The sequence below is a fragment of the Amblyomma maculatum genome, chromosome 11, assembly GCF_055883805.1.
Source record: "Amblyomma maculatum isolate TAMU_Amacu chromosome 11, ASM5588380v1, whole genome shotgun sequence".
NCBI lineage: Eukaryota > Metazoa > Arthropoda > Arachnida > Ixodida > Ixodidae > Amblyomma > Amblyomma maculatum.
The window spans coordinates 39,682,521-39,694,009 of NC_139354.1; the positions used below are offsets into that span (position 1 = coordinate 39,682,521).

At 44.6% G+C, this 11,489-nt stretch overlaps 1 long non-coding RNA gene across 1 annotated transcript; it reads left to right on the top strand.

The window, feature by feature from the left end:
- The first annotated feature begins 4,571 nt into the window (after positions 1-4,571).
- On the top strand, positions 4,572-9,358 carry LOC146173598 (uncharacterized). Its single transcript, XR_014701849.1, has 2 exons — positions 4,572-4,716; positions 9,294-9,358. It is a non-coding gene; the product is annotated as an uncharacterized LOC146173598 (long non-coding RNA).
- Positions 9,359-11,489: the final 2,131 nt, after the last annotated feature.

Consider the following 11,489-nt stretch of genomic DNA (forward strand, 5'->3'; position numbering starts at 1 on the left):
CGTTTCGACGCGCTTGTAGAAGACAACTGCTTAGAACAAATATTCTAAAAAATTCCTCGTGATGGCGTAGCTAGTGGCGCAGTGCCTTCTTGCTCCCGTCGACCCGGTCACCAGGTCATTGTAGAATGAAGGAGAAGCCACGAAATCATTCTGGCATGGACAAGTAGGCATGGTGGCCCGCGCCCGCATCATAATGTAGGGTCCCAGCCCTCCTCTCTTATCTGACCCTTCAAGAGGCTGTGCATGAACAGCAGTTTTCCGAATATTCTAGTGCATTCTGGTACACTGGGAGAGGGGAGTAAATCATTGAGTTTGTCGCAGAGGTTGCGTTCTCCCTCACTGCTCTTCTCACCCTGGAGCGATCCAACGCGGTTACTTAAAGGGCGCATCCCGACGCAATGGTTGGCTCTTGGTCAGGCTTGGAAAAAGGAAACAAGGGGATCCTGAATTTCGAGAACATATAACAGAGCAGTGAGTTGTAGTGGTGTGTAGCATGCTAGGTTCTGTAGCTGCGCATACAACAATTTTCAGCCAGTCTTTGTACGTTGAATATAAGTCGCTTCTATCTTTTTGTACATCCGCATTTGTACACATTGTTGGTAAAGGATGTCAGTGCTATATAAAGTTAAATTTTTCGGTTGTTTTTCCGTATCATCGTTCTTCGTCTCCCTATAGTTAAGGGTACCGCAAGGTCGAGTATAAAGGAATAAGGACCGTTCTATATCAACTGTAATTAACTGTCTAGGACTCGACAGAGGATATAAAGCGCCATATAAAAGAGCACATGCCGAAGAGCAGACCAAAATCATATGTTTCTGTGGTTCTCATCCGAGTGTCCCGCCGCGGCGACGCAGTAGTTACGGCTCTTGACTGCTGTACTCTAGGATGCGGGATGTAGTCCCGACGGCGACGGCTGCTTTTCGATGGACGTGAAAAGCAACACGCCCATGTACTAGCGCTTGTTAAGCAACTCGAAGTGATCGATATTTCTAGAGCCCTCCACTAACAGCGTCTGTTATAGCCTGAGTTACTTTGGAACCTTAACCCCTGTAAACCAAGCTAAACCAGTTTTCGTCCAACTGTGAGGCTGAGACGAGGCTATGATCAAGTTAGGTTTGACTACTGCGATTCATGTGTACCACCTGTGCTGACATCTAGCATAGATCTCCAGATCGTGCTGGATGTGTACGCTTGCATAAGCACGCAAGGCCGGGTGTATGAAGGAAGACAAGCCAAGGCATGTTGAACTGTCTTTCCTACCAGTCAGCGCGTAAGTGCCGAGTAGGCGGTATGAGCAGGACTTGATAAATCCTTCGCATCATACTCTGAAAGGTGTCTCTTAAGCTGCCATTTGTGTCTTTTTTTACATTTTTGTTTTTAGATACCATATAACCACTACATAAAACACTTCACAACACCAGACAGCGAGAGTAGATAGAAGACATATAGGCGAAATACCACCACTACCTTGACTAAATAGAATGAATGAATGAATGAATGAATGAATGAATGAATGAATGAATGAATGAATGAATGAATGAATGAATGAATGAATGAATGAATGAATGAATGAATGAATGAATGAAGCCTTTATTTAAAGGAAGGGATGGCTCTCGGCCGCCACTTATGGAGTTAGGTTAAAAAAATCGATGCCTAAACTGAGACAACGGTTGAAGGCCAATTAAAAGGGCTGCTTCATGAAAGTTAAGGGATCTAATTTGCTAAGTTTTCTCATCTTTACACATCCATTGAGCATATTATGAAGTGGTGTGAACGTTAATTTGAACATTTTTTGGATTCAACGTGAACGTTTGCATTCACAGTACAAATATGTTTAGACCTTCTAGCAAAAGACATCCACTTAGGTGCATGCAGATAAAATGAAATTAATTCATTTTTTAACGTGCCAATTATTTTTTGAATGTTGTCAGTGGGCCCTTCAGCTAAATGCTCGGCCATGAGAAGCACGCAACTTTTATTGCAGTTGCTTTGAGCGATACCATGATTATGTATGCTACACAGGGCACCCGATATTTCAGCCTCGTTTATATTTTTGCGCCAAATTCATATGTGATAGAAAATCTGCTTTTCTCGGTATAAAATAATAATACCGTAAAACAAAGTGTGCCCTCTGTGAACCGGAAGTTTGAATCTCAAATTTTAAACAGGCTTCATACACAATTGCATCGGAAAATCTTTTACGACAATGTAAGCCATGTACGCGAAATAAAAGAACACCCTGCTGTGCCAGAAGAGCACTATTTTAAATCCAAGTTTCATTTATGGTGCTCTGGTTTCTTTAATGGTAAGTGACGCCCGCGAGCCCTGACGTCTGGGAAGCAAAATTAGTACATTCAGTTGCTATGCAACCTTTGTCTACTCGCCTGGGGTGCATGCAACGGTCATAATGAAAGTAACATCACCGTTTATGCTGAGGGCATAATAAACTGCTGTTGAGAACACTGAGATTATTTAAATATACTAGTTAATAAATTAACACGCGATCGATAAACCAATCAGACTGTATTACGTGAGCATGGATTATTGCGACTATGCACTTTTTATTTCTTTTGTGTTTGTGCCCACTTGCTCTAGTTATGGCGCGTGACGGCTGTCACTCAAGCGCAGTAGCGATGGCCCACCTGCGGCTCCTCTTCTGCCTTGGCTTCGCTGCGCATGTTTTTTGCCACAAGAATGAGGGCCAACTTCACGTGATAGTACTTCCAACGCGTGTGCAATATGCTTTCATTGTATAGTATCAATGAAAAGACTGCCCGAATTACGTGCTCGATGTCCAATCCAGCGTTTACGAATTCCAATCTTGTAGCTGTGGTGCGTGTTTCTTTTTTTTTTTCATAACTCTGCGGCGGTGTCACAAGACGAACAGTGTTTTCTGAGACACAAAAAATGTAGTTTCTATGAATTAAAATACTACAGGCTGTATATGCCACAGACGCTAGGCACTGCTTAGGCCTCAATGAGCACTGCTGACAGCAGTACCACTGGCAGCGTAGGGCCAATGTGCCTTTCTGGTAACATATATAACTATGGTTACAGCATGGTTAAACCATTGAAGACGTAGTGATCACAGACCGCAACTAATTAAATAAATGTCTTAATATTAGGGAGAAATATATCAGTGGCGGCCAGTGTTGCCCGACTGTTCTGCACATTTTGCAGTGCCACAATATTCTATATTGTAGTTTCGTCTAAATAATATATATATATATATATATATATATATATATATATATATATATATATATATATATATATATATATATATATATATATATTGTAGTTTCGTCTAAATAATATATATATATATATATATATATATAACCTCCACCAAGAGATGTTACGTGGAAGATCTACAGTCTGAAAGCTCTCCGCACAGCTAACGTTGATGAGGGCACAGATTTCACGACAATCAGCGTCGTCGTCTTCTCGGAATCTGTTGCACTTCTTCATCCTCATCACGAACAGCGAATACAGCTAAGTAACAATATATATATATATATATATATATATATATATATATATATATATATATATATATATATATAGATTAGCATATTATATTAAGATAGCCTTGTTATTGTGGTAAAATGAATAAATTGCAATTCAGCGACTTCTCATACTTTGGGCGTTCGTCTTACATTTTTAGGACTGACCTTTTAGGAATCGTGTAATTAGCTTACAAATTTAACCTAGAAAACTGGATAATATACACCCATTTCTACTAAATCTGACTAAGCACTTAGTTATTGTTTCATAGGGGTGCAAATAAACCTTACACTCACGCACGCCTAATTAAGACCTCACGTGGTGGTTAAGTGGCTTTGGATTGATCACCACTACGTCACGTGATCAAACCCCGGCCACGGCGTCCGCATTTCATACGAGTCGAAATACAACAGGTAGTCTACAATAAACCGGAGCCATCTATTACGGCCTCTCTCGTAACCGATGCCACTTTAATCCTAAGCGTCAAACGACTCATCCAATGCCGCACACCATGCTACCAAACGAATTCGGGCTATATATGCTCGATTACGTATCAATCCAATTTCACCAATAGTTTAAGAAGTCAAGGAACCACTAAATGAGTGACAACCGGTCTTAGGGCCATCAAAACACACCTGTTGCCACTGATTATAGGGATATCAAAAATGCGGCATGATTCGATACAACCAAGCATAAATTATTTTACACGTGCATGGCTTACTAGATGAGTCAACAAATTTTGCTGCAGCACGAAGGCGGCAGTATCCACGGTGCGGTGATACCAGTTCGTGTATTGTTAATGCTAGCATGGTGCTCTCAGCACTGGCTTATATTTCCTTATTCATCATACACTTCGAGTATGCAATGAACGCTCCTTCGGTCCCATGTTTTCAGCACAAATTAATCTTGTTTTCACACAGATATCTTGAACAGCCGTGACAGGTTCACACGGGGTGGGATGGAACTGCATAGTGTGTAGCTGTGACCTATGAAATTTAATTCCTTTGCCCGAGAATATGAATAAGGACAGAAGAGCACAAACGTTGTCTAAAACTAAGATTGGCGAAAAAAAAACTGCATGTTTCAGGAGCGCGAGGAATGCGTGAAGAAGAAGTACTGTGAAAGCCTTGTAGGCTGATTCCAGGAGAGACTTGCAGGCTCTGAATAGACAAGCTGAAGGGCGTCGGATTCGGAGCCGACCGTTTGCCGGTGAGTGTGTTCTATGTGAAGCAAGCCCATAACCATAAGAGCAACTAGACGTCAAAGGACAAACATACGCCCTAAGAACCGTTTAATCTTTCAAGAAAGCCATGTATGCTTGTCAACATAGTCTAGCAGAATTAGTTGGCTCAACGATTCTCGGCGTTTCAGTTGTGCTTTAGTTGGTGAGCTCCACCTACTACCCTGAGGCTTCCGTAAAGGCTTTGGTTTATTGTAAAAGCGCCACGTTGGTGCTGGTATAAGCTACAAAACCTCGCGAGTCTGCTTCTGGGATGTATAAAACACGGGCGGGTGGTGGCATAGCTTTCCGAATACTTTTATTATTAGTAGTTATTTACCCTTCAATGCATTCAGTAAGAAAAAAGCTGCAGTTGGGCAGCTTGAAAGTGTAAATGCTTTTATATGCAGCACAAATTTTTTATTAAGCGCATGAGGCGGCACACCCTGCACTGGAATGCCTATATGACGATCTTGTTTCGCCGTCTATTCTCACTTCCGAAATTTTGTTTTCGGCTGGGCGGATCGCGAATCACGAGACATCAAATTTACTTGTGTTCTAGCCAGGCATATGTAAAGCTTATTTGTCGCTACAAGCCGCATACAATGCAGCAAAAACACATTTTGCGTTGATGATGATACAGCAGTAAGAAAGTGCACATTGCTGACCTAGTTTGATCCCTTGAGTTCTTGCAATAATGTCTACTGCAACAGGCTTATATAAACTTGGTTTTGCACCATGTATTCGTGCCAGAATTTTGTATAAGCCTATTTTCAGACCATTAGAAGTGAGTGTGCATTTCATCGCTACAGGCACCTGTACAGTCGAGCGCGATTTGAAGGTTATCGCGCGAGCGTCGACCGGGAACATGAACAGCGCCATGGCCCAGAATTCTCTGCCGAGGCGAGGGAGGTATTAGGCCAGCTTCCCTCACTTTTTTTGCTATTCCTTCAGCAGCCGTCACTCCCTGCAGGGACGTCACTTTCTTTTTTTTTTTCTTTTAGTTCTGCGAGCAGACAGTGACCGTTGTGTGCACGACGTATTCTTTGGTATTATCTGAAATTGGACTCTTTATCGCAACAAATAGAAAGCTTAGAATAGAGAGAAAGGACGGTGAGTTTGTCGCGGGGGTGATTGTTGTTGTATAGAACAGCGAATGAGGGAAAGAAGAGTGCGAAATGATTTTTCTTGTTCCAAACCCGGCCGCCAGGTGCCTGGAGTGCTAGGCTGGTCGACGCTCGCGCGATAACATTCAAATCGCGCTCGACTGTACCTTGCAGAATCGGAACACCCGACCCAGACGTATATTTCTGCTTGAGCAAAACCGTACGAACAAACCGGCGTGGTTTAGAAATGGCATGCCTTACTCGTAATCCGAGGTTCTGGTGGATTGAATTCATGTCTAAAATGAGCTAGCCGAGTAGGCAGCTGCTGCCATTGAATGCGGTCTTGTGACGTCACGCAATTGATAGAACTATCAGTACCCGGCCATGTCACCTGCTTTCTAGAAGCTGCGAGTGTCACACTCGCGCCTTTTAGCTCACAATGTTGACGCCGACAATGCCAGATGCTCTCTGGAACGTAGCCGTTGAAGCTGTCGCTTTAAACAAATGTGAAGCGCATATATACCGTAAACTACCGATCAAGTACCTTCGTATACTCAAGGCATAACTAAAGAAATAATTCAGGGCTGGGAACCGGTTCCTTTATTCCACAACCATTTTCAGAAAGCACGCAGAACAAACCGCCGCCCACTGACAAGTAAGCAATCTACTCTGGTCCCATTCACTAACTCTGCGATTCAGGGCAAAATTTTAACACATTTTTACAGAGACCCTCCCCTTTTAGGCTGGGCTACTGGACGACCTCTGTTCTTTGCAGTGTGTACGGATGGATACCGTGCCTACACTATAAACCAAACATTTCAAAGAGAACCTTATCTTTCATGAATGGCAGTGCGCAAGGAAGAGTGATTACTTGTTAGTGGGCGAAAATGTTAGATTCACAGTGAGTTCAAGCATGAGGGAACGGTTCCGCGGATTGTGACACTATTTTATTTATAGCCATGCTTGAATTCAAATTTGCGGTGCCAAACTGAGCGCAGTATCACAAAGCCTAACGAATGAGGGAAGCAGGTTTGGGTGCACGTATCTTTAATTTCGACAGAGCCTGCGTTAGCTTATAGACATCAGCTTGCTTTATACCAAATGCTCAGGTGGCCCGCTTCTACAAACTTTGTTACGTGGCGAGAAGTTATAGGCAAATACGTTATCACTTGTAATTGTTTGGGGTGCGATTTCACATTTCTGGCCACCCAAGCAGTTGGCAGCCGCAGTTTTAGAGCGCAGGTGAGACGTCTGTTCTTGTACAGCGAGTCGTTGTTTATGCTGAGCCGGCATAAACAGCCACCTTGCAACTGTGGCAGGTCCGCTCTGCCACGAATTCCATCAGGCGCCTCTCTGTGTTTAGGAGGGGGAAAAATAGTAGCACGGACTCTGTAGCGAAATCAAAAACGCTAAGGAGAGGAATGGGAGAGAGGGTACCTAGCAAGGAAGAGGTTATCACAATGACTGAATAGGATGAAACTATAAGGATGCTGAAGGGTGATCACAGCAAAGCAGAATTTTATGGCAAAACGTAGGAATACACCTCACGCGAGGGCGACAGTGAAAAGCGCAGCCGGGGATGCGGCTTAGAAGTGTGGAGGGCTGCAACGGAATGCAAAAAGATGAGAACCTGAGTACAGAAATCAGAGGTGGTAGGTAGGGAAAAGACGGGAGAGAGTTGTCGCGAAAAATTTGCTGTGGCTGATGCACATTGTAATAACAGGTGCCGGTATTCCAGTCGACTTGTGTGCAAAGAATCACAAACATGCCTCTTGCCTGCGGAGGCAGGCAGATCATGTGGATTGTGGGCGTCGACGTGGAACAGGCTGCTAGTTGAGGCAGCTGCCAAATGTGAACAATAGATGGGAATCAAGTTAGGTAACCTTTAGATCCAGAATAAATGAGACTTGCAGCCCTTAGGTCATGGAATCAAGTACCGGTGGCTTAGTTAAGACAGGGAAAAGCATTTGTTAGGTGCAGGTGTGGAATGTTCGCCCCATGTGGGCCGCCTCCTCAGTCCGGGAAGCTGTGGACCCCAGCCATGTCATTGTCCGGTCGACGAGATTACGCTGGACATCCAGGCTGAAGCTTGAAAGCTGCATTTCCCATTGATCTAACGTCAGGTGCCTGGTGGTTATGATATTCTGGGGTCATTTGCATCCCCACACCATATGTTTCAGGGTGTACGGCACATTACAGAATGTGCATTCATGGTGGTTGACGATACCCTGTGTAGTAAGATGCCATGTACATCACTGTTGTGTGTTTTTTTTAAGAGGGTGACTGCTTAGTTTCGGATGAAGTGGCGAATATTATCTTCTTTCAAGCCTGTATAAACAGATTTTTATGAATATGTCGGCTCCTTCTTTCCATATGATGCATGTATATTTACATTCTATGAGGACGTGCAGAATAATTTAGGCAAAATACGGAAGTTAACGAGCAGCAAAGTGCCTTTATGCGAAGGTTGATCGAAATGAAAGCCTCAATAGCCAACCGCTGATCCTATCGAGTAATAACCTTAAAGTGAACCTTAAGTGTGTCTTGAATTTTTCTGTTGTAAAATATGTTTGCCACGTCACTCATGTCTCGCCGCCACTAAGCAGTGGTACGTTTCATGCCGACGCCCCGTTTATCAGAATCAAGAACTGGGTAAGAGTGTCAGTTAAGATAAGTATGTCTTAAAGCAAAGAGTAAGCTCAAACTGCATATATAAAGAAACACGCTCCTTTCGAAATCTTTACCTCAGCACACGGCAAAAGTAGAGTGCTTGAAGTGCCACTTTCAGGTTTCGATTTTCCTAGTGCTATCATCGTTGGTAAAGTTAAATTTTGTCGAGTGGAACAGTGGCAAGGCCACCTAAAAAGTGCAAATTGCTTAAAGAGTAAAGTCCATTTTCTATGCAATAGTGGTGTCACGTGATAATATCTTAAGCATCTGAAGAATAATCGCCTTATCTAGCATAAAACTAATTAATTACTGGTCTAATTGCTGCATTATTCATGTTGCCGATGGCGCGGGAGCATTTGTTTTTTGAAGAAGTTTCTATGTGGCCTGTCCTGTGTGTCTATTTGTATGTGGTGCTCTTTCGAAAAAGTTGGGCTCGGCGCCTGTCGCGTGTGTCTATCTGTGAGTATCTATTTGCTAGCGCTGTGAATCTTTCCTTTTATCTAGCATATTTCACGGAAACTGTATCTGCAGTCACAGAAGCGAAGGTCAAATGTTTCTAGAATTTATGCCTAAAATAGTAGAATGAAGCACTGTCTGAGGTTATCAGAATAGAAAGTGGTGAGCGCTCTATTCAAGCATATAAAGCATGTTCCTGCATCCGTTCGTCTTGTTGCTCGCTTATGTGTTCGGTTTTGCTTGGCGACCACTGACACGCCGGAAAATAAAAAGTGTAGTTGCAGTGCAATCACATGTTACCAACCTCACTAAAGTTATGGTTGACTTCCTTTCAGGGGGCTTCTATCTACTACAACTGATATCTGGCGTTTACCATTGGCTTGAAGCAAAAAAAAAGAAATGGAGAACTGTGGAGCGGAACATGTCAGCGGCGCGGCCAACACGCAAGCAGCTGGTGCTGAAGACCTTCGTATTTCAACTCGAAACATCCCCGAAACAAGTGCCGCGTATACTCCCGATGCAGTCAGCCATGAACCCAGAGAATATTTTCATGGCGCCAGAGTGGAATGGGCCACAAGCGACAAGTTCACCCATGGCATTGCTTCACATGCCTTACCAGAAGAGAAGAGCTCGTCCCATGAACTCAACAGAGGCGGTGATCAAGAATACTCTGTGCATAAAACCGGCTTCTATACTAAAGCTCGAGAAAAACCCTTAGCAGGTCAAGAAACAGGTGTAGATATACGTAACACTGGCAACAAGTCAGTTTCCAGCAGTACTGCTCGTAAATCACAAAGCACCTCTAAAGATTCGAAACATTTTAGCGAACCTTCACCGGCTACAGTCGAAAGTAGGGTGAGTAGCGCCAGCAGCAGTGTTCCTTTCACTCCACCGCGAAACATTCAGCGAAAAGGTCAACGGCGAGAACAAAAGCGTGCGGGACAAACCTCGAAAGCTGCTACGTCACAAGCTGCTCCCTCGCAAGCTGTCACTGCCACCCAATCATCGATTCTGCAGAAGTACCGTCCAATCGCTCCTGCACCTCCCCCCGCCACAGCAACGTTAGCACAACAGCCGCCGTACCATTTGTTACCTCCTCCAAATATTGGTTATAAAGGTTGTTGGCAGCCCACTCGCATATTTAGGCGACATCATGCTTCTATGACTTCAGTGCCCCAAGCTCCACAGACACCGCACGTGCCAGAATTTCCTGCCGTAAGCAGCCCTTTAAGCCAGCGACCTCAGTCCCCTGCAGCGCCTCTGGACCCAACACGACAACGGCAGTTAGTTCCTGGAATGCAAACCACGCCACTTCAGTTGCTGCAGCCCTTAGAAAATGTTTCCCCGATGCTGAAAACCAGTGCAACAACACAACGCAATCCTAGTTTACAGACTTATGGTTCACCGGCGCATCCCGGTTACATCACAAAGAAGTCCACGTTAGTACAAAGCTCAGCTCTGCCTTCAGTGTCATTGGCCCCCGCAAATTCATCGGCAGAGCAGACAGAGCCAATGATGCAGCCGGGTTTCTCGAAGTTCAAAACCCAGTTTAGTTGGATGCCGGTGGCACAATATCTGCATGAAAGCCCGTCGCCATTGTGGTTACCTAGTCTCAATCAGACGATTGAAAACTTGCAGGCTCAACATAGCACTCCCTCCAACTCTGCGTCACGAAGCCAACTACGTCTCGGCATGCTGCAGATGATGGAAGTACCCCACGAAGATCGTATGGCTGCTGTTCGCAAATGGCTTGGTGACTGCGAGCGAGCAAGGGCTGATGATGCTCAGGCACGTTCATCGTTGCAGGGTCAGAATGAGCAAGCTGCGCTATCAAAAGACCCCTTTCTTTACCACAAGACAATGCCACAACCTACCGGAAAGACAGAAAGGCATGTAGCGAGTGAACAATCGAAATGGCCTACGTTTCCCAACGCGTCCACCGTCACAAAAGAATGCACCCCATATCAGCAATTATTGGCCGCACTAGAATCACAGCAGCCAGGCGGAGCAAGTGGTCATTCTTTATTTCTACACGACCACTATCATCCGCGACAACAGCACGAACCTGTAAAGCAGCGGCAGCATGCTGCACAGAATCAGTTTCTTGAGCAAAAAAATCGGCTCATTTCTCAAACACGTGCCCCGTATTTGCCACACGGTAGTTCTGAAGCCGCAGTAAATGTGGAAGAAACATTTAGCAGATGCGGAGGTAGTGCTACGGTACCCTCGTATCCCGCCGCACAGACCACAAGCGGAACGCAACGTCTGAGTCACATGCAAATTAGCGCGTCCTCGTCGGCCCTGCCTCAGAAGCCTAGAAAAGATGGGGTTGTCAGCATGCCAAATGCCACAGAGAAGTCAAGGTTCGCTTCAAAAGATTCCACGATACGACAGAAAACTCCAGCACCTTTTTCAATTGAAGCTCTCCCTTCTTCAGGGCAGCCTTGTACCCGTAAACCTACAGGAATGAAAGCCAGCCCTTCTTGCGCAGCGCGCCGAACCCCTCAAAAGGCCTCAGACTCGACAGGAGA